The following is a 27,479-nucleotide window of genomic DNA, read 5'->3' as shown; positions in this document are numbered from 1 at the left end:
TAGCGCGCGGCACATAAAAAAACTCTGCCGACACGCATTAGGATGGATTGAAGCGGAAGAATGTTAGGATATTTGTAGCGGAATAGTGCTATCAGCATTTAAGATATTTTTAACATCTTTTAGTACAGTCACGTGATGGATAATAATGGTAAATCTTTCGCTAGTAGGTTTCAGATCTGTGCATTGCCAGTTGAACTAATTATGGCATAATTTTATCAAACGTTCTTCAATAATCTGATTGGAAAAGAATGAATATTGCAGCCATCCATTATGAGACATCAGTATGATTGTACGAGTTTCCGGTTTCGATCCGGAACCACGTGTCAAATGAAACGTGGAATGCCACAGTCAAGGACTTCAAGCAGCCGATAGGTAGAGGAAGCTGAATTGATTTAAATACAACTTCCATACCATTCCGCCGCTCCCTGGTGCGCACTGTCGCTTTTGAGTCATTCAATCCTATCCGCTACGAGCTAATTAGCTTTTGGTGTGTCTTTGCCAATTACGATGCAATGAGCGATTGAACGAGCGATTGCATAATGGGCGCAGAAACTGACACGCAGTCCAATTTATTCGCCGTAGTATGGTTCAAGTAGAATGTCACAAGCAATTGCAGCTTGTTGGATGACGATTTGTTCCACAAAATTGGGCAATTTGAGAGAAGTTTATTTCCATCGTCACTTTCTTCGTTTCTGGGATCTTTCAAGCTGACCTGGAATATGTAGAAGCAGACGTAGAATCTTTCCACCTTTGTGGAGTTACGCTTTCAACTCACCACTAGAACACAAGCAACACACCGGACTGCTATTCAGAAGCAAGACTAGTTCGTCTATCAAGAATTGAGACACGATGTGCGTTTGGTTTCGTGTGAGCTAGACATGATCGGGGTATTGCAGTTGGGTTGAGCAAGCAAGCGAGCAAAATAAAACTAGCTCCAAGCTGCGTTCAAAGATCAATCAAGAAGTTGATATACGCAACGCACCCAACCTTACACAAGATGCATAACAGAGGTCCTCCACCGGGTCGATAAACATCAATGATCTTGCATGTACCGATGCATGGCCGGACTAGCTTCCAGTATCGATCGCTTAGCAGAACGTGACACAAATTCTCGGCCACACCATTGCGGTCCATGGCGGCTTGTGCAAGCATACCACCAATGTGAAACTGTGCCATGTAAAATTGGCAATCAGTTTCCTCTCGAATCTCCACACGACGCTAGATCGCGCCGAGCAGACGTGTGCTGGTGGGTAGAATCGTAGGGACAGAGGATACAGGAGACGGTAGGTCACAGCATGGACATAGGATCGGAACAAGTTTTCGATAGCAATGTTTCCAATCCCTTTTCTTCGCCGCTGTACGCTAGCTGAACTCCGCAAGAAGCTTGCAAATGGTGTCGTGCATTGCACGGAGGGAGATGCGTGATGGTTTGGTTCGGGTGTACCATGTGGCCGCTACACCGGTTCTAAGCTTAACTCGCTCAAGAGGCAATGCGCCTCCGATCTAAACGCTCTCCGGCTCGGTCTGACACCAAATCCCATAAACGAATTTCATCATGAAGTGTAGTGATCGCCGCAACGCACTGCCTTTAGTTGGCGCGGCGTGTTTGGAACTTTTGCGAACCGCAACGTCAGCTTGCCTCTCCGGTGCAAGATCTTCGAAGAGTTCGATCGTGTGGAGAGTCAAGTTTTCGAGAGCCGACTGCAATGCAATGCACCAAAACCCGTCTGTCGCACCAGACCGTCGTGCCGTCCGGTCGATCGCAATCATACTGAAAGGGAGAAAGACGTATCATACATTGCAAGCTTACGGTGGCAATTGCCGGGTGCAGCCGGGGCAGTACACGCTCAATAAGTGGGTCACGGTGGCGTTTCGAATCGTAGCGGCCGCCCTCGTTGGCGATTTCGTTTAGAATTAAATGTACATCGTGGGATGCACCGGACGATGGTATCGGTGTTGGACCAGCAAATTTAGTAATCGACCCAGAGCAGAATTTGGACCGATCTAGACATGAAAGAGGTGGTAGTAGGAGTATCAGAGAGGGTTGATCACAAAATAAAAATTTCATTGGCTGATTTGGTTTACGATATGTTTGCTATTCTTATCGTGCCAGAAAAAGTAAGCAGTTTAAAAAATGTGTTTTAATCACAACTTTCAGAATTACTATGCAATCTCCACTACTTAAAAAGCTAGAATTACTTTAACTAAAGTAATTCCTTCTCTTCTTTACTTAAAAAACTACTAGATTATGTCTACATTATTAAGACTTACTTAGTTCAACCCAGACGAGGGGTCATAAATGCCAAATGAGATTCTATCCACAACCTTCGTTGTACAAAAGCAATCTTAGAGGTATGACCTCATGAAAACGATATTATTGTAATGTATTTCTAGCATATTAGGTAAGGCAAATGTCACCGCGACGTGTACAGAAGTGTAGAATTAGCTGAGGAGTGATCGTGAAGATTAGAATTGTGTTACTACCTCTATCTGCTTATTTTCTTTAGATCAAACTTAAACTCTCATTCTTTTGTGATGAATAACTTAGAAGTATATGATACTTTTCAAACTATAACGTCTAATTAGACAGTGATACACACCGATCGCATTATAAAACGAACGTTTAAATAATGGATGTAAAGTGTTTGAGCAGGGTTAATATCAATGCCATTGGCAGTGTTTTATTTAGCTCGGTATTGCACTAATGAAGCCATTAATCATTCGGTTTTCTCCATCGATACCGGGCGTCGTAATGCAGCTCTAGAGCAATTATCTTCAAAAGTTCGCTGGATGTGTATAATATAATGAACCTTCTTTCATGTAACGCGTTCGTCGCGTCAACGTTGTCTTTAAGCCAAAATTGAAGCAATGAATAGCACCACCATGTGCAGTGTGTTTCGCTGCTGTAAGTGGCAAAGCACGCAACGAAACTTTATTCCCATTCGAATCTGCGTCACTGTTTGAAGGTGGTAACAGATCCGTCATCCCAGGCCTTAACACGGTCAAAATAGGTTGAAATTGGCCGAAAAAGTATCCACTCGCTCGTTAGGCACTCGCGAAGCCTTCGCCCAGCAGATGTGAACACAGTGCTCTCGCTGTCGCGGCGGCGCTACTGTTGGACAAAAAATTAGTATGCCGCGATGTCAATGTCAACACGTTTACGCGATCGCAAATAGCAACGGAGACGATCGCCATCCAAACGGTTGCGCTCGTTGTCGCTTGCGTTTTGGGGTTGGTTTCCTTGAGATTGAAGTTCAGTCATAAATCGGTATTTACGCACACAGCCATGCAAACTACAGCTTTATCTGCACACAAACACACGCGCGCGCATACACTCACGCGCGGTTCCATTGTAGCCAACGGAAATCCGCCACCCCGTAGAGGTGTCCTCACTTGTAACCATGCTGGGAATGCGTTGGATGCGTAGGAAAGAATCATTCCGCTGTACGTTTGGATGCGTTCTGGTCGTTGGTTGGAGACACGAAAGTCGTTAGACATACGCGAATGAACGCACTGCTGGTAGTGAGCGTGAGCTTATGAGCAATTTTTCGAAAGCTTGGATAGCAACTAAGTATTGGAAAACCCACTCTAGGAGGAAAGGTACGCCAGCGATCGCGGTTAGTTTCGACAAGTACAAACACATTGCGTATCCCACCGCAGAGTGTATGGACGAATTCCGGTGAGGTGAAGAAGCGGGGTGTACAAACATCATCACGCTTCTAAGTACGTGTCTAAGGAGCTAAGCCGTCCACAAGGGGAAGGCCTGGGCCGATGTTGGGAGGAAGTGCTAGTGTATTGTGGACACATAATAGTCACAACACTTCAGCAAGCAGCGCACAGTGCTGGCCTTGTGTCAAAGCGCTAGGTTGTCATTTTTCATGCCAACACGGCTGAAAGTGTCACGTTTCCTGCCATCCTCCGATTTTCGCACGCCCCACCTCTTCCGCAGTGCAATGTATCTGCTGTTCGAAAAAGGTAGCATTACCTCTTTCAATGCCTGCGCCAAATGAAAAGCATCTCGCGGTGAGCCCTCCTCACCACACATACACACACAGCCAGGCTGGTACGATTAACCTTCCTGTACCCCGTGTACGGTGAACAGAGCCCCCGCCTTACTCGGTGGCGGTGCATCACACGGGTCCGGAATCACGTCCTACGTAGGCTCTGTGTAGTGTGTTGGGCATAGTTTGTGTCTGCCCTTACTTCTCGTGTAGTCATTTGACCATCAACCGGGGTTTATTCTTCTGGTGTAACATCCGTTCTGTGGTAGCCTCGGGGGTGCTGTCGACACAGAAGATCTCGAGTGTCCATTGCACATTCGGAGAAAGCTTTTAATTGCGCAATTACCTGCTGTTGCAAATGACACGATACAGACGGCCGCTATGCAGAAGGATAATGAAGTTTCATAATTCATTTTCTTGGTTTTTATTCCCCAAAGACGGGGACGATGAGTGATTTTGAGTGTGGTAGTCATTGGGATCAGTGTCACTTACGGTATAATTACATCGCTGTGAATTGTAGAATTTTTCAGCGCGTCCGAGTTCTTAGAGCGTCTTCTTCTTTATCTTGACTGATATACAAACTTCTGATTGCGTTAAAATCCTGAAAGACATAAACTAGTCGCGTTAGTCCGATTCATTGACGGACAAAGCTGGTAATTGTTGATTTCAATTATTCCGTTTTCGTTCTTAGCGAAATTATGTATTAGCAGATGTCTTCAATTTTGCACTGGAAACACGAGGTAATTCAAGATTGGTGGTATTAAACTCTTGAAGACCTTCTTATATTATTCTTACAGTCAGCTCTTATTCTGCTGTAAGTAGATGACATCAATGAGTTGCGTAAAATCGAACATTCAGTTCGAGACAGACAATACGTGAGAAACGAGACAATCACTTAAATAATCGTGTAACCAGTAGTAGTAGAAATGGTAGGCATGTATGTTGAGGTGTTCAAGACCACTGGAAGGGCGAAATCGAATTCCGGAGCGAAAAGTTGTCACCAGCCGAGGTCCGTAGACAAACCACGGTGCGACGGGATATATAATTGCCCGCGGGAGCGAATAAGGCCCCTTTTTTTTCTCGACTCCAAGTCAGTGCGGTCAGCGGACCAAATTTTGAATTTTTCTCGTTTTGTTTAATAAAATATAATAATAAGAGAAATTTGACAAAATTTCCAATCTAGCCGCGTCCGAACATTTTCAAAATTTGTGGTCATCGGAAAACGATGGAGTGAGATTAAAAAAGCACCACAACTACGACCGCGATACATGGTAGTCTTCGACTTGTGAGCTCGGTGTAAAAGACGCGTGAAACTGTTCTCGGTACGAATGTGCGTAGGGGAAAGTTAACGCAGGCTAAACGTTCTCGCAAAGGACAAGAAAGGCTTTGTGCCTCTGTGTAAAGTGTGCTCGTGAGCCCGGTTGTGGAAATACGCAGAATCCTATGCCTAATAAAATCAGAGACAGCAACAGTAGTATGCGTGTGAAGTGAAAAAACGTTCTGCGGATAGAAATCCACGTGTCTGAACGATCGATGTTGCGTCAAATAAAGAAATTCAGCGAATCCCGTGGCTTAAGCGCACAAGTTTGTCGTGTGTCAGAGTTAAGGAAGGAATTTCGGCGAAAATGCTAGTTTGAACGTGAACAGTGAGCGTCAGAAAGCAGAACAAAAGAAATTTATAGATTCCCATCGCTGAAACGTCTAAGTTTGTCGTGTGTTATAGTTAAAGAATTGATTTCGGCGAAAATGCTGATTTGAACGCGCACGCTTATTCAGCGTCAGAGTGAGGGACAATCGATTCGTGGAAATGTGTTTAGCGCGATCGGTCTTGTGTTACCAACGAAAGACAGTGAGTCCTTAGGTTTGAACACACACGTTTACAGTGAACGGGAAAGGGAACGGATTTCGGCGAAAATGTCGGTTTGAACAGGAATGGACACGAATTAGGAGTGTCTTAACCAAGAAAATAGTGCTTTAGAATCAACCCGAAGCTTGAACTCGCAAGCAACAGTAGGGAGAAATAAAGACAAGGATTTCAGTGAAATACAGGTTTGAACACGATTGGTGAGCGTTGTGCGAAGGACAATAGACCATAGTCTGGCGAATTCGGTGTTTGAACAAGCTGGCTCGTTTCATGTTAAAGTTTGACACGGACTTCTACGAAAGTGTTTGAAGCCAGTTTTTAAATACTAAGGCGTTTAGATTTTGCTGAATTGTTTGTTTAGTGCTAAAACCTAGTTCCAAAATGCCGAAAACAAGGCGGTCGACACAACGCACGCAGTGTGAACTAGAGGATGAAAAGCATCTAACGATGATGGAAAGGCAGCGACAAGGAGATTTAGAAAACAGTTTGTCAATGCTTCAAGCTCAACATGAAAAGGAAATGGCTCTCCAAAGACAAATGTATGAAATGAAGATTAGCCATGAAAAGGAGTTGCGCATGTGTGAAAGCCGGTTCAAAGAAGAATTGGAAAAGGCCCAAAAAGAATCAGGAGTTGCAGCAGTATCTACTCCGAACGAGACAATTGGAAATATCGAAGAACTAACACCGGCACAAACGGCTGCACGAAAAGTAGTTAGCAGAAAACTACCGAAGTTTCGTGGAGAAGCCGAACGTTGGCCGCTGTTCTATAGCAGTTACGTCAACTCGACTCAAGCTTGCGGTTTTTCTAATATTGAAAACCTGACTAGGTTGATTGAAAGTTTGGAAGGAGAAGCTTTAGAAGCCGTGAAAGGATGCCTGATTCTACCTGAATCTGTTCCAAACGTCATCGAAGATCTTAAGGAACTTTATGGAAGACCGGGAAAAATACTGAAATCCCTTCTACAACAAGTGCGTCAAGTAGCGGCTCCAAATGCGAACAACCTTGAATCGTTCATAAAATTTGGCATGAAGGTGAAACAATTGAACGAACACATAACTGCTTGTGATCTGAAGGAACACGCCGATAATCCACTACTGGTAGAGGAGTTGATTGGAAAGTTACCAACTAGCGACCAAAGAGAGTGGGTGCGTTTCAAGAAGGATAAATCAGGTCCCATGCTAGCGATGTTTACAAGCTACTTACAAGAAGTAATGCGAGAGGCCAATGAAGTAATGAGTTTTAGATCGACGCAACCTGAACCGATTCGAAATGCAAACAAGAAGCGAGAATGTGTGCAGGTACACAATACCACGAAAGAAGCTGGACGTAAGGAAGCCGGATGGAAATGTTGGGTATGTAACAAACCGGGCCATGTTCTAAAAAACTGTTTTACTTTTAAAAATATGAGTCTTGCAGAGAAGATCAAAACCAAGGATAGTTTGGGACTCTGCGAGCGCTGTCTAAGAAAAGGGTGTAATGAAGAATGTACTGCCTCCCGTCATTGCAATGTAGCCGGATGCACGGAGTTGCATAATCCCTTATTACATCGAGTAACAACAATATTACAAGTACAGAACGTAAGTGAATGTCGTAATAATCCCGATATTATTTTTAGAACAATACCGATTACCCTGTACAACGGAAATAAGCAAGTTGACACCATGGCGTTTATTGATGAGGGTTCCTCGGCTACGCTTGTAGAAGAAAGTTTGGCGAACGCCCTACAAGCGGACGGTGAAGCAGAGCCTTTAATCATTTGTTGGACAAACGACGTAAATCGCCAAGAAGATAAATCGAAGAAATTACAACTTTCGGTATCAGCTAGAAATTCATCGGAGAAATTCTCTCTATGTGACGTACGAACGGTATCAAAACTCCAACTACCCGAACAAAAGATTTCAATGTCTTCTTTAACGAAACGATTTGCGCATTTGCGGGATATCCCAGTTGATTATGATCAAACAATGAAATCGAAAATCATTATAGGGCTTAATAATGTGGAAATGCTGGCCCCTCTCGAATCTCGAATTGGTCGTAAAGGCGAACCAATAGCAGTCAGATCAAAGCTCGGATGGACTATTTACGGATCAAATGCTCAAAAGAGACAAGGACAAACATATATGCTCTTCCATAATGTGGAAATGACGAATCGTCAGCTACACGATGTTATGCAAAAACAATACACGGAAGAAACAATAACAGAATACAACATCCCAGAGCCTGTTGAAGAAAAAAGGGCAAGAAAAATTCTTGAGGAAACCACTGTCAGACGAGGGAAACATTTCGAAACAGGTCTATTGTGGCGGGTGGATCTTCGAAGCTTTCCCGACAGTTTGCCGATGGCAGAAAAAAGAAAAAAATCCCTTGAAACAAAACTAAAGAAAGATCCGCAGTTATTGAGCAAAGTCCACGAAATGATAGCCGATTATCAAAAGAAGGGATATGCGCATAAACTGTCCGAAGTAGAACTGAACAAATATTCTGAAGCAGAAGTCTGGTACCTCCCACTGAATGTGGTACAAACACCGAAGAAGCCAGGAAAAATCCGCCTAGTTTGGGATGCGGCCGCGAGAGTTGGAGGAGTATCTCTTAATACTGAATTGTTAAAAGGGCCAGACCTGTTGGTACCATTACCGAAGGTGGTTAGCCAATTCCGTGAGAAATATGTTGCTTTCGGAGGCGATCTGCAGGAGATGTTTCACCAGCTATTAATCCGTGATCCCGATAAGCAGGCCCAAAGGTTTCTATTTGGTACTGAGAAGTATGTGCTAGATGTAGCTACGTTCGGAGCCACTTGTTCGCCGTGTTCGGCTCAATATGTAAAAAACCTGAACGCGGCAGAATATTCAGAGAGTTTCCCGAGGGCAGCAAAAGCTATTATTGAGCGTCACTATGTTGACGATTATTACGACAGCGTGGACTCTGTAGAGGAAGCCATAGAACTGGCGAAGGAAGTAAAGTTTGTTCATGAGCAAGGCGGATTTAAGATAAGGAACTGGATGTCAAATTCTAACAAGTTCCTTGAAGCAATGGATGAAACAACAACACCCACTTCTCACTTTTTCGTAGATAAGGGTGTCGAGCATGAACGAGTATTGGGAATAGCTTGGAACCCGAAGGAAGATTATTTCTACTTCGGTATGATGGCAATGGCACAGAGAGAAGAGCATTCTTTCTTAGCTGAAATTCCTAGCAAAAGAAAAGTGTTCAGTTTCGTCATGTCGCAGTTCGACCCAATGGGGTTCATCGCTCCAGTCACTGTAAGAGGAAAAATGATCATACAAGATATATGGCGCAGTGGATGTGACTGGGATACGACGATCGATAAGACAACATATGATAAGTGGCTTCGATGGATACGCTTGCTACGGAACATTGAGTCCATGAGTGTTCCAAGACCATACTTCGGTAATGCTCAGACGTCGGAAGTATCAGATATACAACTCCACATCTTCACTGATGCTAGCGACTCGGCCTATGGATGTGTAGCGTATATTCGTGCAGTAATTCGGAATGAAGTGAAGTGCGCTCTAGTTATGAGTCGCACTAAAGTTGCTCCAATAAAACAGACATCCATTCCCCGCTTGGAGTTACTTGCCGCTGTATTAGGAGCACGATTAGCTCGTTCTGTGAAGGAGAACCACAGTCTCAAGATCATCAGAGAAGTCTACTGGACAGATGCAAAGGTTGTTCTTTCATGGATACGATCGGATCAGCGGCGATATAAACAGTTCGTCGGATTCCGTATAGGTGCTATTCTCAGTATGACGAATGTTTGTGATTGGCGGTGGATCCCGACAAAGATGAATGTGGCGGATATGCTGACCAAATGGGGTAACGACCCGGATATGACGTCAGAAAGCGATTGGGTACGAGGACCATCATTCCTGTACGAAAGTGAAGAATCCTGGCCGAATGATGAAATACCACCTGCGAATACATTAGAAGAGATACGAGCCCATTTACTCCTGCATCGAGTGAGCGTACCTGAGCTGCGTATTGACGTGTCACGTTTTTCAAAGTGGACGGTTTTAGTAAGAACCATCGCCTGTGTCTATCGATTCGTTTCTAATTGTTTACGAAAAACTAAAGGTATACCAGTGGAAACGGTACATGCCACTCTGAGACAAAAGACTATACCGAACAAAGTGACTTGTGTGAAAAGTCCACTCAAACAAGAGGAGTACGAAAAGGCAGAGAAGCTGTTGATCCGTCAAGCTCAGACTGAGGGTTTCTTGGACGAATACCGAATTCTAGAAAGGAACCAGAAACATCCGAGACACAAATGGATCACTTTGGAAAAGTCGAGTCCGTTATACAAGTTATCTACGATGATGGACCAACATGGTATCCTGAGAATGGAGGGAAGAACAGCAAAGGCAGAACACCTTCCTTTTGATCTTCGTTTCCCGATAATCTTGCCTAACAACCATCCCATTACCATACTGATAGTAAGGAGCTATCACGAAAAGTGTGGACACGGATATCGCCAAGCTGTAAAAAATGAACTGCGACAGTTGTATTATATTCCTCATGTTGACGCAGTAGTGAGAAAAGTATCGTCGTCATGTGTATGGTGCAGAGTAAACCGTAACCGACCAGAGTTTCCGCGAATGGCACCAATGCCGATTCAGCGCCTGACTCCCAACGTAAGACCATTCAGTTTTACAGGAGTAGATTTCCTGGGACCTTTCGACGTAGCAATTGGGCGTAGACACGAGAAAAGATGGATCGTACTTTTCACATGTATGGTGGTACGAGCAGTACATCTGGAGGTAGCGCATGGGCTGACGACTCAAGCGTGTTTGATGGCAATCCGAAGGTTCATCGGTCGGCGTGGTTGGCCCAGGGAATTCTTTTCAGATAATGGCACGAATTTCCAAGGAGCCAGTAAGGAGTTTACTAGCACGATCGAAGAGATTGAACATCAATGGGCCGATCAGTTCACGACTGCAAGGACGAAGTGGACTTTCAATCCACCGGCGGCTCCCCACATGGGCGGTGTGTGGGAACGTCTGGTGAGATCCGTGAAGACAGCGATGTCCGTCTTAGAAGATGGCCGGCGACTAACAGATGAAATCCTGCAAACAGTGATCGTAGAGGCGGAAGATATGATCAATTCACGACCTCTTACGACGGTTATTCAAGACGAAGGGGATGAGGTAGCACTTACACCGAATCTCTTCCTGCGGGGATATTCTTCAAGTGATTCTCAAGACATGCCGACCACCGATGTAAAAGGCGCTTTGAAGGATGACTATCTGCGAACCCAACAGATGTCAAATGAACTCTGGAGCCGTTGGATTAGAGAATATGTGCCGAGCCTCAACATCAGAACCAAGTGGTTTGGAGAGACGAAGCCGCTGGAAGCTGGAGATCTGGTGTACATCGTGGATGGTGACCACCGCAAGAACTGGGTCCGTGGTGTAGTGGAGGAGCCTATCGTATCGAAGGATGGCAGAATACGCCAAGCATGGGTGCGTACTAACAACGGTCGGTACAGAAGAGCGACATGTAAACTCGCGGTCCTTGAACTCGATAGAGGGTAACTACAGTTTAGATGGCAGACTGTGTTACGGGCCGGGGAATGTTGAGGTGTTCAAGACCACTGGAAGGGCGAAATCGAATTCCGGAGCGAAAAGTTGTCACCAGCCGAGGTCCGTAGACAAACCACGGTGCGACGGGATATATAATTGCCCGCGGGAGCGAATAAGGCCCCTTTTTTTTCTCGACTCCAAGTCAGTGCGGTCAGCGGACCAAATTTTGAATTTTTCTCGTTTTGTTTAATAAAATATAATAATAAGAGAAATTTGACAAAATTTCCAATCTAGCCGCGTCCGAACAATGTAGATGATGGCATGAATGCAGGTCTGCGGCAAATAATGGAAAGCTATTATCCGCGGCCGATCCAAATAACGAGGCAAACATCAAGTTTATGATGGCCTGGTCAGCGGCCCTGATAACAAATCCTAACATACACTAAGATGACGTGGTGAGCGCACTTTCGGAGTCCAAAAGTGCAGAATTTCACATATCCTCTGTCAAAAGTCAGCCCCGACAATACCAATGATAGTGAGATACGCGCTAGGGTGTTGGCTGCCAATCGGTCATTTTACAGTCTGAGGAAACTTCTCCGCTCAAAACACCTGTCGCGACGAACGAAGCTGTGACTTTTTAGAACTTATATGTTTCCAGTACTCACATACGTCTCTGAGACATGGACCTTGTACAAAATTGACAATACCCCTGAGAGGTAGATGCTCAGAAGGATTTTTGGCCCCGAATGTGTGGTAGGACAATGACGAGCTCTATGAGCTGAACAGCGGATAAGACTCTCCAGGTTTGCGTATGCTGGTCACGTCAGTAGAATGACACCGGACGACCCAGCTCGTAAAGTTCTTTGAGGTTGTCCAGATGAGGCGTGATGGGCCGAAATTGAGATGGAATGATAGCGTTGAAGCGTCCGTCAGAAAGGCCGGGATAATGGATTGGCAGACTATGGCGCTCGACCGTGGGCGGTTTAGAGGACTCCTACAGTTGTCCAAGACCGTGAAGCGGTTGTAGCACCGCATAAGTAAATAAGTATTATCCGAAACAAATGCTCAGAATAAAGTGTGACTCCAAGTGCTTGGATAGAGAATACAGGAATCTAATAAAATAATGAGTTCTTCTGGTTGATGAGCTTATTATTCTGCAACGGATTGGTCTGGACAATCTTTGGCTGTTACTGATTTCATTAGAATGACATTAGTCGACTCAATCGGGACAAATCGGACAGCCACCGTTAAAACGATTGCTACGTCTAATAAGAAGCAATTGACACGATCCGATCGAAAGCTTTATCTACAGTGTGATCCAAGATAGCCTGGAGTAAACCTCACCAGGATGACAATGAGCTTTGCAGCTTTCAATGTTGAATGTTTCAAATGGTAAAACGAGTAGATTGTGATGCGTCTTGTGGCTGACCTTTTTACAAATTAGCATCAATTTGTTTTGGACAGACATACAATTTCTTTCCCGGACAAAGAACGTGCATGGTGGCAGTGTGCAGAGTCAATCCCAAAGCTTGGAGCGGATGACATCATGTGTTTGGAAAGCCTTCCCCGCCAGGTTGCAGTATTATCTTGGCTTGCGTTGATGTTTGTGTAAGCTTTCGGAGAATATTTAAGGTAGGCGACGGTTTCGACCTACTTCTGTCAACTTGAGTCGGTAGAACGACTGCAACGGGAAAGGTGCCGTGTGCGATACGGGAAGAACCTATATTTCCGTTTGTACCCAGTCGGCCGTTTGAACCGCTCAAACAAGTTACAGTTGTGTTGGGGCAAGTGTTGTTGCTGTGCTACCGAAACTGCGCACACCTTTGCTGAGGTGGTTTGCCGGCACGGTGGAATCGAAATCGGAAACTAACGGCATTTCCTAGCGTGTTGGCCGCGTATTGGTTTGGTTGATTAGAATTAGAAGACTTCGTACGTTCGAGCGGGTGATATAACGGGAAATGCATGCGAAAGAAAATGAACGAACGCTAGCGATTAAACCCTGGACGGTGGAGCAATCCCCCTTTCTTCATCGCCATCTCTCCACCATCCGTCACTTTATCATGAAGCAACACAAAGTACACAAAGTGCAACTGCAACGCGGAAGAAGCCAGATATCTCAATTGGGCAAAGCAAGCGTTAGTGCCGCTGATTTGCATAGCCTTCGTTCGGCGGACGAGTGGTGGCAGGTGGCAGCAGCATCAGCTCAACCTGGCATGGCATTGTTTGGCCAACCGCCATTCGTCCCTGGGAGAGGCGTCGGTGGAAATGTAATAACCACGAAAACCTCCACTTCACTTCGTGGCGTGGAGCTCTGTGTTTACCTCTTCGGTAGCGGGAGCGTGTGGCTGGAAATTACACAAAACTTATGTGCTATTTTCCTGCTTCCGCTTTCCTGCTATCTGCAGCCAAGACAAGACGGCCCTAGCCCTTGGAGCCCGGGTGGAGGGGGCCTTTCAGCGCACGGGAGGGCCTGTGTGGGGGCCAGTGTAGATGAATTTCTGCTATTGTGCGCATATTTACCACAATGTTGAATTCATCGTGTACCGAGATGCGGTTGGTGGGCTGTCGTGTGACATAATCCACCGGTACTACCGCAAGGAACCGTGGTGGTTTATGTATGCTTTTCTTTTGCCGCTGAAAAGAAGATCCTTTCATGGTGGTTCTCATTTCCCTGCTGCAAAGCTGAACATATGAAATGGTGTAAGTATTATTTCAACCATTGAAATGCTTTCTAACCCAACAGCCCAACTGAGCGACTGTGCGACCACAAACACAAACACTACCACGCCGAGGCCCATCGTTAATAATTACCGTATCTACGTAAGAGGAGCAAATATTTGCTTAACATAATGCTTTGTACCAGGGCTACAGAATTCATTCAACTGTATGAGAGCGAACGACGCCACTGCCCGAGCGACTGGTCGGCTGCTGCCAGAAGCGGCTGATAAGCGGCAGTGCATCAATGTATTGCACTGAAAATCTAGTGCATTAGTGATAAGAAAGTCAAGCCAAAGATTTCGCCTCGGCTTTGTTTCGGTGCGTCGGTGAGCGCAATCAAGGTGTGTGTATGGCCACCAATGGCACCGCGACTGGTGTTTGTGCCGGTTGGGCAGGCTACGGCGAAGAATGGTAAAAGTTGACGCGTTGCAGACAAAACCACCACCCAATGAAGAAAAACGAACCGACGGAGCTTCCCGTCTAACAAGTTTGATGAAGCACGGAACTTTCCGGTGCTGCGATTGCGATGGGGAACCACGTTGCCGGAGTGGCCGGAGGGGGCGCTAATTGTTCTCGCCGGGTGTTCGCATACAATCGTGTCACCTAAACACGGGCCCGACTCCGATGCACCAAGAAGAACGAGCAAACTCGCGAGTTTGCAGCGAGACAAACGGCACTAGAACGTACGCGGTGTTGTTTAGCGATCTCTCTGCCACAGCCCAGCTGCGTTGCTGTTGCTTCGCTGCTTGGCTACATAGGTGCATCTGTAGTGGTGATGGGGCGGCTACTAGATCGTTTGCACAAGATCGTATGGGTCTGGCTCTCGTGCGCGCACACTAGGGTGGTAGGAGGTTTGTCTGGGCCGCGCACCGAGCACCGTCCGCGCGATCAGTTTTGTTTTCCATTTTGAAGTGTAATGATCGCTATTCGCTAAAAAAAAAGCTTCCGCAGCTTTGCAAGGCTCTTCAGTGAAGACGAGGAAGGCCCGACTCTTCGTGTGCCAGTGCTGCTCCGGTGCGTTGCGCGATCCCCGTGCTATGTAGTTGGTGTTGCTGTCGGTAGTGGATGGAGTCATGCGAACAAAAGGGGGACCAGATCTTCCGTTGCCTTTCTGGATGGATCGTTGAAAGGGTTCGCACGGAGAAATGTTTTTGTTCGCGTTGTATCGCCCATTTGCTGATCGTTCGAACGGGAATCGAATAGTGTGGTGTAATGGTATCTGTATATTCCAGCTGGTTCCATTCGAGTTTGAACTACAAAAAACTGACACGACTGGTTTGCTAGTTTCGGGGCCAGTGTCGATTAAGTTCAAAATGCCTGATTTTTTTGTGGGAATACGAATATCTGAAGGTTATGGACCGTTTGGTGAAGGATTGTAGATTCCGTAAGACTTTCGTAGTCGCACAGCTATTTTCACAGCTATAAACATAAATGCTACGCACACTCGCATCTCGAACCACATTCGCTCGTTCGTTTCTAGTAGTACGGTTTCGCGTTGGGACACTCGTACGCGGTGTGCTGCAACACAGTGGCCTTTGTGATGGTCAAGTCTGCGAGATGCTCTCTAGACCGATGGTGACAATAAAAGCTCCAACACTTTCGATTGACAGAACGAAGAAAGATCATCGGACAATTTAGTATGCGTTTCCATACTGGTCCGACCCGATCCGATCGATCATCGCATGATATCGATAGCGGCGAGCTGAAGGGGTATTACTCAGCATGGGTTAAAATCCAAACGCTTACCAAATCCGAACGCCATTTAATGCTTCGATCCTCCCCACCAGCTGGAATGGTCTCACGTACCGAGGGCCTGATATCACCGGCTGCACTAAACCTGCTCAGAAATCCTAACCTCCGAATGTGACGACGAAACACACGGAGCAGATTCTTTTGCGCAATTTTGTACATTTGCGGTCGAGGCTTTTGCATCGATGGGTGGTTGGCGTTGACAAATGCTAATTAATTTGCCATCAGCGTGCTTACCTCGGTCTCGCTATCTTTTGCCAGTTTTCTTGTTGGGAAATCCGAATTGTGTATGATAAGGTAAGGTGGTTTCTGAAAATAGTAAGAACGGCAACCTGTTCGTAGTCAATCAGAGGCAGGTCCACCTGTTGGGCCCTAGACTACGCATCAAAAGAAACTCGTTTCAGTATGCTGCACAAACTCGCAATGGCTGTGTGTCTTACATCGTATTTGTGTACTCGTAGTTGAACGGAACGATCCCTGACGTGCGTAAGTTTATGAATAAGGGTTAAGGTGTATTAAAGAGCAGAACATTGAAGAGAATAGGTTTTATTTTTGGGTGCCTAGTGTACCAACGTTCAAGGTACATCACATTCCACGGGCCTTGAGAAAATGTTTTGCTCGCGATGAGATAAGAAAAAAAGGTGTTCCAGTATCCTTGACCATCGTCATCACTGGATCCCTTGATGACGACTACACGGCGCACACTAATTGTTGGGCCTCGCGTTAGTCCAGCTCGTCATATCGAGAATATGGTGCTGGTTCAGTGTGTGTGTGAATGAAAATGTCCAAATTTATGGCACAACATTCTTTTTGTTGCTAAAGTAGACCCGAAAAACTTGATTTTTGAAGTGTAACAGCCTGATGCTGCTGGAGCGACTGGTGGAAGAACGTACGAACGTCATAAAAGTTATACGCACTGTTCTGTGTAGCGTTCCGTCTGCCTGTTCGGAGGGTGGCTTACCTTGGAAGGTGTTTCTGAACTAATGCGTAAGCGATTGATTGTAACAATACGAGGAGGGACCCATCCATTCAACCGACCGGCGGAACAGACCGGTCAGGACGGTAGCTGGGCTGGGGAAAATGGGGGAGAGGGGGCTATTTTGGAGACGGCTTCAATAATGCAAGGTTAAGGTTAGCGGTGCCTAGCAGTTGAAGGACTGCGTCAGTCATTTGCTCAGTGGCAAGCGAGCGAGCGTTGCCAAGATCTAATTGTATGGACCGCGCCCCATTAAGGGTTCGATAAGGTAGATGCATATCACTAAGCAGAAGTACCTTGACTTACTTTTATTCTGCTCAAGATTTCGCCACCACGCGGCCGTTGCCGAAGGTGTTGCCTAAAGGATGTATGGTAAGCGTTACCAGTCACCCAAATCCTTTCCGATGTCGACCGGATGATAAAGTCATCGATTGCTGCCCCTCGAGTGAATGTATATTTTATTGTGCAAACAACCTTAGTCATATCCTTCGGCACCTGCCCAGCCAGGCCGGTTCTACGGCAAAACCAACGGCGGCAACGCGTGTTCTCGTTCTAGTGATATATGTAACCTCGCAATGTTTGTGAGACAAAGTGCAAGGGTATAGTGCGTAATGGCACTACGGCCGTGGTTTTTTTTTTTGTTGCTGTCCATTTCAATCACCGTGACCATATTGCCTTGGCGAGAGTGGCGAGGGTTAAAGTTAATCAGAACGATGGCGCTGTAATGTGACGCTCCTTGAGTGAGTGAGCTTAGACACCCGTGCGACACCCGCGTACTTACCACTCACCTGGGGTCTTGCATTCGTTTGTGTCCATCCGTTGATGTGTCCCGATTCGTTGCCGCACCGTTCAATAGCCAGCGGACGAGCACGATAATTAATATGAATTTTTAATGCAGCCAATAAGCAACTGTTAGACAGTGTGCAGTGTGTAAGTGTTGGGGGTATATTTTTTCTTCTCCACTCTCGTGCCAATAACTGCAACTATCTTACTCCCCTTTGTGGTGTTGCTGGCTTTGTGGACGAGACGCGCGTGTCTATATTAATATGCTACGTTTTATACCTTTTTTTTACATCTCCCCTTTCGTGCTATTAATTCTTGTACTCTTGTCTGTGGCGACCTTTTGATTTCAGTGCTGTTCCAACCATCGAAGACGGTAGCACCTGCAGGTGACACTTGGAAGCGTGCCGGAGCTGTGCTTAAGAAGTGCTTAGTGCAGGATCGCAGTTGTAGACGGGGTAGGCAAGATACAAACAAAAACTCCCTTCCTTGGGGAGGGGGATGTTGGGGTGTTGGGTCAATGGATCGTGAGCCATTTTATGCTAACTGCAGCATAAGCGCTTGACCGTGAAACTTCCTTCGAAAGAACGGGGTGCGCGAGTGTCTGTGTGCGGTCACGCCAATTGCAATTCGGTAAAAGTGCAACGGAGTAGTGTGAATTGAACAACTGCAACATCAGCAACCTGCAACCCCGGTGGTAAAATATCAACAGAATGCTTGTGTGAAGTGTGCGGGTCCACTACTGCTTGCAAGTTGCTGATTGAAGTAATAATCATCGCACTGAAGAACCACTGAAGCAAGTTCATACAAAGTGTAAAATTAGTGTGGATTAGTTCGATTGAAACGGGACTGTAGCAGTTTCGTTCTCTCTACCATAAGTGATTCATTAAAGTTTGTTTATAAACCTTGTCGTCTTGGTGCACTTTTGATGCTGTTGCTCAGCAGAGCTGCAACTTCTTCTGTGCATAAAGAACGATTCGGTTCGATTGTAAAAATTGGCTCGGTGTCCGCCGCGGGCTCCCACATGATCGTGTGCGTGTGTATGCGTGAGAATGTGCGTGTGAGCGTGGTGTATGAAAGAATGGATGGAGATCGGAACGAATGGTGCTAGGAACTGTATCGCCCCTGCATATACATGTACATGTTGCGGCGGTTGCGTGAAAGGTGATACTCGATCAATTAGGAAGTCGTCACAGAAATAGAGGCGATAATCGCAAACGATAGAATCAGTCCCATCCGTACCATGTCTGGAGTGTGATGTGGACGTGCAAAATGCGTAAATAAGAGGTTTTGAAGGCAATTGTCCTGGCAATATGATTGCACCACCGACGTGAAACTCCCAATTGTAAACAATTGCAGTTTGAAATGATATGTGCAAAACGAGTGATCGTTAATGTTATCGGCGAATTTTAAACGTTCCGTTACAGCAGTATCCCATGCAGTGTTTGGTGCGTGAAGAGCGTTGGTGTGAAAAAAAGAATAGATTGGCCGGGCGATTGTCGCGTGTAGTAACTTTGGTGTGAAAATGGTTAACGCTGCCATTTCGGCATCGAAGTAAACCCGTGCTGCTGCTGCTGCCGTGTGTGCCATTTGTCTCTCAGGTCTGCTGCGTTGAGCAAGCGTTTTTAAAGTGAGCGGTCGCAGCGTTCGTGAGTCTTTGTTCTATTTTGTGTCTGTTTCCGCGCGAGAGTGCAACCACTGATTCCTGGTTGGAAGAAAAAAGATTGGCCAAACAAGCAACGAAACCCAACAAAACACGAGTTTAAGGCCGAAACGCAGCGACGGCGCTTGTTGCACAGTGGTTGAGGAGCGTATTGTTAAGCCACGGTGCACGGTTGCTGGCTTATACGTCTTATTTGCCAAAACGATTGCTCCAGTTTACGCGGCGCACTCATCTGTTTGCCTGCAGCAGAGCTGGAGGAAGCGCTGTATGGCCTGGTGGGCAACTGCGTGGATTTGGGAACTGAACGTCGTACGGAGCAGATAGAACGGGCGCGCCGATTGTCTGAGGTAAGTGCCTGGTTCCATTGCTTTTTGTTTAAGTAAACTTAGAGTAAACTTTAGCGATAACAGTGATAAACGCCAAGCACATTAAATATTTAACGTTAATTGCTTTATGATCGCTCTGGTACTGGGGGGCATCCGAAACGATTCCGTCCCCCGGTGTTTGAAGACGAAAGATCACACTCACGCACATGCTCATTCATTAGCCATGCTTCGTTCATTTAGGACGCTGCTTGGGACGCTAATGTAAAGCAATAAGTGCTTTCAACCAAGGTGAATCGTATGTGAGCTTGAAAACGAACGGACATTACCAGCGTTTTGTACCCAGTACCTTTCGCATAATGAAGCTAGCCTTATTTTTTTGTTGGTTTGTTTGCATCAACCGAATGGTGGAAGGTCCTTGACAGCTGCCGGTAGCGGTATCGTTTTGGATTGACGTAGTAATAATGGATCGGGCGAAATGATACAACGGCGCGTATTGCTTACTAATACGTAAACAACATCTCAGTTCCATCGTGCTCTCGGATATATCCACCTAGCGTGGTGTGTTTGCCGTGTCTTGAGGATACGACGCGAAAACTGGTTTTCGGAGCACTAGTGAGCACTAGTTCGAGGGTCAGCCTGCGTCGGGCATCGGGCCCCGGGTGGCAGCGGCAGCTCGCAGCAGAATGGTGCTACTCCTACTCCGGATTCGTCAACAAACGGGACGTTCAACGGAACTGTGTGCCTATACAGAGGACGAGAGGTTGGATCTGTTGTGTACCCTGTGCAAGACGTGTTTATAATCCTCGCTTCGCTAATGGAAGAGCAACCAACCAGTCCGAACCAGGGGGACAGTGCAGGATGGATGGGTCGGTGGATCGGTGGCCGTTGTAGGGTTGGGTGTGTTGGGTTCCTTCGGAGGTGGATGGACCAGTTTCTCTGCGCCTGTTATTTGCACCGAGCTTTTCGCCGTGTGCTCGTGCTGGCTAGAACCGGCAATGCTGCCGGAGCGGCGAATGCTGCCTCGTGACGCACGTTGGAGTCGAGTGAGCGCGGCAGTAGAGCGCGATATGGTTCGCCAAGCACCAGGAAGAACGTGTGGGAAGATCTATGCATTATTTATGAGGCGGAATGTGCACCGCTGATGATCAATGGCCCGGGGACCGGGAAAAGTGTGGCCCGGCCGGAGGGGTCAAAGGCAGGATAGTGTTGATGACCAGGAATCTAGCAATATCTGGTCGTTGGCTCCCAATACCAATGGCCAACAATTATTTTCTTCCGCTCGTAATGAGCGTTCGCGCCCGCTGCAACGACTGGTTCAATAGGCAGGCTCACTTGCAGTAGATCTAGATGTTTTACTGCTGCTATCAACTCAGCTGGGGCTGTGATATAACATTGTGTGTGTGTTTTGTTGACATTGAACTTTATTCGTTGATGGTGGCAAACGTTCACAGTTCCATTTGCATATGTCACTCTTTTCTTCCATGCTTTTCATTTATTGCTACCTTGCACAAGAGCACAATTTTCACTGGGTTTATTTTTGGTGAAAAAAAAAACAGGGAGAAACTCTTTTCCGATCGATTAGTTCCCACTTGGTGTTCGTGCATAAAGTGAGTAAATCGAAAGATGTGATATTTTTATCCATTTCCGTGTGGTGTACATGTACTGTGCAGCTGGAACAGATGATTTCCTTTGCCAACTTTTGCTATTAGCATATCTAAAATGGTAATGGACAAAATATCAGCATCGGTATCAATGTGTATGTGTTTGTATATGGGTATTGGAGAGTTTCTCTTCCGGTATCAACCGTACACGCTGCGTTGATCGGATTGATTATCGTCAATAAACAATGCAAACAAACCAACACAACATCATAAGCGCACATGGAGAGTTGCTTATGGATGATGTACGCTCGGATAGGTTTTGCTGTTGAAATGTTCCAATGCAAGTACGGTGATGTTTGTGTATAAATCGTGCATCGTAAAAATGGCACTGGTATAGTGTTTTAATATTAGATGGAATATTGCATTTATTGCATTGTTATTAAGACGGCTGTTTTGATTAGACGGACATTATAGTAGAGGAGTTTGGTTTAGTTTGAGAACCTGCACAAATGAAATATACTTGGAAGATAATTCATCCAAGGGAAAATTTGTACCAAAAAATCATTACATTACGAAATGGTTCATATGCATATATTAATTTATAGAATTAAAATTTTTAATGTGACGAAAGTGTCAAATAATGGAAACGAATAGATAATGCACGACTCAGTAATATGTACGGTTTCAGTTCAACTCACAATGGAGAATTAGGCCCGTTTTGGAAGATTGATATTGACGACAGAATATTGGGCGAATGAACGGTTGAAGATAAATTTTTTTTTGAGCTGAATGTGATTTACAAAGTTTGCAGAATTACTCGAAGCAAATGAGAAGAAGAATAGTCACTCTTGAACTAGACGTCAGTGTCTTTGCTGAACCGTACCATTATTTAATGGTTGTATTATTTGGCTGGTCTAATTCAACATCTGTTAACATGTAATTAGGCTTTAGTCTCGTGACTTCTTGGTCACGATCTCTCGTGAGTCCCTAGATTTGATACTAGATCCTGTCATGTATAGATCGTCGCCTTCCTTTACATGTGTCAAATAATATGTATTTCCACTTACCTCAGTAAGATAGATCAACCACTCTTATCCAAGTAAAGATAATGCAGCGTCAGATGTCTGGTAAAGTGTGACTTGAAATACCCAAGACCAAAAAGTTCGCCCAACGTATGGAAAGCACTCTCTAATCTAGATTTGAACACAGCGCAAGCGTCATGTGGATCGATTTCGTTATTTGACCGATACTCAATGAAAGAGTAATTATTGATAAAGATTTTGGCTCATTGCCTCATTAGTGCATGACTAAGTCTTGAAATCCTGTAGGAGTCCAGTTGAAAGTGCAGTTGAAAGGTTTACAAGAATTTTTATTATATCTAACACTATGTTGCACTTTCTTATTTATTGGGATACCTCATAAACCTCATAAACCTAACCATAAATTCATTCTAATAATCAATATAGAGTCTCGAATTGTTCATAATCGTAGTTATCAATTACTGATGAGATCATGTCCATGTCCTTCAATTTTATATGTCCATGATTAAACATATGGTTGGTCCATGGTTTTAGCAACTCAATTTTAGAGCTTTAAGATCCTTTAGGAGTTCAGTAAGATGAAACACCGTCACCGAAGTGCTTGCGTGAGTGAGTAATTGCTAACCGAACTGTAATCGCCTTGACGACAAAAGGTTTACCAAACGATGGCAGTCCTTGGGGGATTATCAACTGCATGGGGCCTTTTTATCACTGCTCTGCTTCCCCGCTTTATCACTGCTTGGTTGCACTCTATTATGCGTAGTGCTGAGAATTATGACTGGTGTCAAGGGCAACGATATTGCTCTATTTCCATACAGCTTTCTCGTACGATGTATGTATCACCGTGCACGTGGCGAATATCACATAACGGTTGTAGATTATTAGCCCTGATTTGCAAGTGTTTTTGACATGATATGCGTGTAGTGGATGTATTTTCATGGTGCTTCTCGACTCCGCTGTAGATTGTAAATGGAAGATGGTGATAGCAGTACAGCTCTTCCAGTTTCCCCATTCTAGCGCGATGTAATGCGCATTTCTTTGCGTAGCTTGATAGAGTAGTGTTGCGTAAATCTGCCGAATGCAGCCAGCTGATTGTGTGGGTTTTAATTAGTTCCGCACGGGTCATTGAACCGAAATGAAACAAATCTGGCCGTTTGACACGCGGCACATTCCAAAAAAACCGTTTCTTGCCGATGCCCTAGTTTTGCGAGTTTTCTATAATTATTTCTTACCCGTTCGTTGTCAAACTGTGTTATCAGCAGACTCCAAAGGTTATTGAGAACTGGTCATGCCGTTCGGTAATGGGTCGTCCTTGTCTGTACCGTAGGCAAACAAAGGCGATTATTTCGGTGCTTTTTATGTGCGTGCTAATCACCTTCAATCAGGAAAAAAAGAACTATTTACCTCAGTTAAAACCTTTATTCCCATGCGAGCAGTCTGAATAACCGTAGACAACGCGGCAAACGATTAAATAAGTTAGCGGCGTTTGGTGCACCGGGAAACACCGGTTTTTTTTTACTTTTTGGTTCGGTGCGAAACAAACGTTCAAATATTTCGTTATCATATTTGCATTTTTGTTCAACAACCACCCCCAGCAAAACTGGACACTTTCAAGGTCCTGCGATCCGACGGATGGAATATGATCGAGATTCGCAATGTGTTGCTGGTGTAGTGTTAAGGTAAGCTTGTACACCGTTTTCTTTGAGCTGTTTTTCGTGTTATCATTTATGATTTCGGAACCGTTCATTGTGCGGGTTAAATTTGCATAAAAAGGTACACTGATATTAGCATGCGAAGTGGAAGGTTGCACTGGGTTTGTAAACTGAAATATGAACAAAAAAATCTCCGTTAGGATTTGTTTCGCAACGATAGAGACGAAAAAAGGAAGCTAATAATTTGTTAGTGGGACTATCGAGTCCAGTTTTTGTTGCTGTTTCTGATGATTTGTCCAAACCAGGGTTGGGCGGTCCGGAGTTCGCTAGTTGCTAGACGACCTTGGCAATCGTTTATGGAAGCACTTGAAAGTCCCAACCCCGTCCACTCGTCCACTCCATCAAATTAAAAGAAAGACGAACGAAAAAAAAAAAAAACAGTTAGTCTACGGAGGTCTTGTGCACGTAAATGAGGAACTCAGGTGCCCCCTTTGACACGTTATTCACACAAACGTATCAACATATAAAGTCCTTGCCACACAGGAGGTTGCGCCGATGTTTGAGCACTGAGAGAAACGGTATCCTTCGCTTCAGTCGCTAATTTTTGCCATAAACTGCACTTATCTTTCAAGGTTGTTTGATGTTTGTGCTACAGTTTGCGGCTCATCGAAGGTGAAGGATGGCTAGTTTTCGTCCGCGTAACGTCGATCTGCGTGTGTGTATGGTTTTTTAGCGGTGGTCTTTAGTGCCGGATGGTTTGACTTCCGTCTGGCGGCCGGAATACCGGTACCGGTGGCAGATGGCAATGGTGGCGGATGAATTGAAACGATAAATAGTTAAGCGTTGAGAAAGACCATGCAAGGAAAATCATCTTTTAATTAGCCTATCGAGTCGAGTGACACAACGAGAGCTAATAGGGCAGTAAACATTGTTCTTGGAGGTTACTTTTGATCTTCCGGTTGATTCTTCACCAATTCTCCAAATATTCGTACAGCCTGTGTGTCGCAAAAAAAGAAGATTAACTGAAGCTTATACATCTGTACTCACACACACACCCATACCTTCACATGGAAAAAGCTTCGCACACGATGCCTGGCTGCTGACCTATTGCAATCGACATCTTATTACCCGTACCGTTTATTTCACGGCCCTTACGCCCGTGCAGAAGATTCGTTCCACGGTGCTCGCCACCGTCGCGTTTGTACGGCGGTGTGTGTCCGCACTAACATCGGTCTGGTCTGGTCGTGTCTCTCGGATGTGGTGTGTACGTGCGGGACGCTCCAGTAAAAGAAGTGTGCCACATAACGGGATAAAACCAAGGCAAGCAGAAAGCCAAGAGGGAGAATCCAATAACTTCACCATCATCGGCAGCAGCTTGGGTTGCAGTGTATTTTCGTCATGGTCAGCACTGGTTTAGAGCCGCCCAGTGTGCGTTCTCTTGCTTGCCATTTGCTAGAGCAGCGCCTGGGACGTAGGAGATGCATCCACGGAGAGCGCTGGTTGACGAACAAACCGTCAACTAACATCTCCTCTGTGCTGTGCAGCACATCATCATCCTGTGTGCACAGGATCGTGACCAAATCATGGCCACGGAAGTTAAGGTTGTGTTGATTTATTTATGTGTGTACTGTTGCACTACTGCTTAACCTTGGTAGTATTGATTTTGAGTAAGATCGTTCATTTTGTTAGCAACCCGAAGGAAATGCAGAAGAACATTAATTTTCATCAAAATCTTGCCTTTTTAACGTTAAATCGTGTGTGCTAATCGTCGTTATCATTAAAAATGAGCGATCAATTAAAAAAAATGCCTCAGTTGGCTATCCCAGGGCAAATCAATCACATTTATCTCATGGAGTTTTCCATTGTTAAAATGTTTAAAATATGGTTGAGAGTTCTGTTTCATCCCAATAAGTTTGTAGTACTTTGATGTTAATTTTCATGAATGGTTTTAGAAACATATTTAAAATTAATTTGATCTATTTCTTAGTACATTTCTTTTGTTTAAGATGACGACAATCATCTTTTTCAACTACTAAATCGTTATAATACATGAGTTGCAATACGGGCATTCCCCGATGTACATTATTGTGGTGAGCTCTGCTATACAATCCACGAGAGATCCGCGTATCTCGAATTGTTTGGTAATTGATAGTTATAAAGTTGAATTCCAGCTTTGCTGATAATGTACTTTGTATTTATTTATATTGTAAATGTAATTTTGTAATATTGCAACGTTACCAGCTATCTTCAAATGTCGTGTCGCGTGGAAGCACCAGTTTCATTGTTAATATTTAAGATATAGTTTAAATGGATCATAAACCGTTACAATACTAGTTTATACTACAAACTTCAGTCTACACGTCGAGGTTATGTTTCTGACCAACTACATGTGGAAGAGAAAAGGAAATGTAAAGTAGCATAACGAGACTAGGCAGTTCTATTAATTCAAACCGGATTTGTCCTAACGTAATTGCCTTGAACACTATATTGCTCATATGGATTAGCAATCAATATTGAATCTGATCTGATATTGATGAAACTAAACTGTTTGAACTGGAATTATAATTCAAATCTTTATAATGAAGACTCATGAACATGAAGCTTCGGAAATCCTCAAACATTTAACTTTTTCGCAAAGAACTATGGTTTTTTTTAAAAAATATGTTTGGTTATCGCTAATGGAATATGTCTATTGCGCATAGCTGGATAGCTTTTGCGGCTAGTGTGAGGTACTAGAAGATATTATAATTATGTATTTGGAAGTCCGGAAGATTTGACTGTTTTCAAGCAGAATAATGCCCCAATTCATGTATCACGCCAATCCCAGGAATGGTTGGAGTGAGAAGAAATCGCCATTCATGAATGGCTAGATCCATGAATTCGGTTCAGATTGTACCCCAACCGTGAATCTTTGGGTAATAATAGCATCAAAGGTTTACGTACAGGACCTCAATGAGTGCTCAAGCAATCCCTATCCTTAGTACTTCTATGTCAAAGCGAAATTTTCTAATCATTAAAACTAAAAGAGAAGCTACCAAACATTAAAAAAGAACATTTAATGGAAGTTACACTCGGTTTTTACTTTCTCGGCTTTGTGGCTAAACAAATGTATCGCACTGTCTTAAATTCGTTTGTAATTTGCGAGGTATTCCGATGCTGATTCGCACCAGATCTTCATGTGGCAGGACCGGTAATTGTACAAAACAGCGCATTTCTGAAGCTTAAAACAAATGCCATCCAAATCATAATTCCTAACAAATTCAAGAATCGTTGAGGATGTATGATACTTTGAGAATTCATGAAACTGAAAATTTGTAATTCTTTAGGAATAAATAAATCTCGCAGGATTTGTGAGTATTAAATACTTATTCCATGTATATTTGGGCTTAAATTTGAAAGTATTTGCGCTCATATCCTCTGATTCCTTTCGAGTAAGTGGTAAAAGATGCAATGGAACATATCTCGCTGAAAGAGGGGTTTATTACATTTACACAGAAAAAGTACACACAAATAACAAAAGGGGAAACACATTTGAGCGCCGTACATGGCTTTTAAGACGATATATTGGATA

Source organism: Anopheles moucheti, chromosome 3 (assembly GCF_943734755.1).
Source record: "Anopheles moucheti chromosome 3, idAnoMoucSN_F20_07, whole genome shotgun sequence".
NCBI lineage: Eukaryota > Metazoa > Arthropoda > Insecta > Diptera > Culicidae > Anopheles > Anopheles moucheti.
This window is presented reverse-complemented; position numbering follows the sequence as displayed.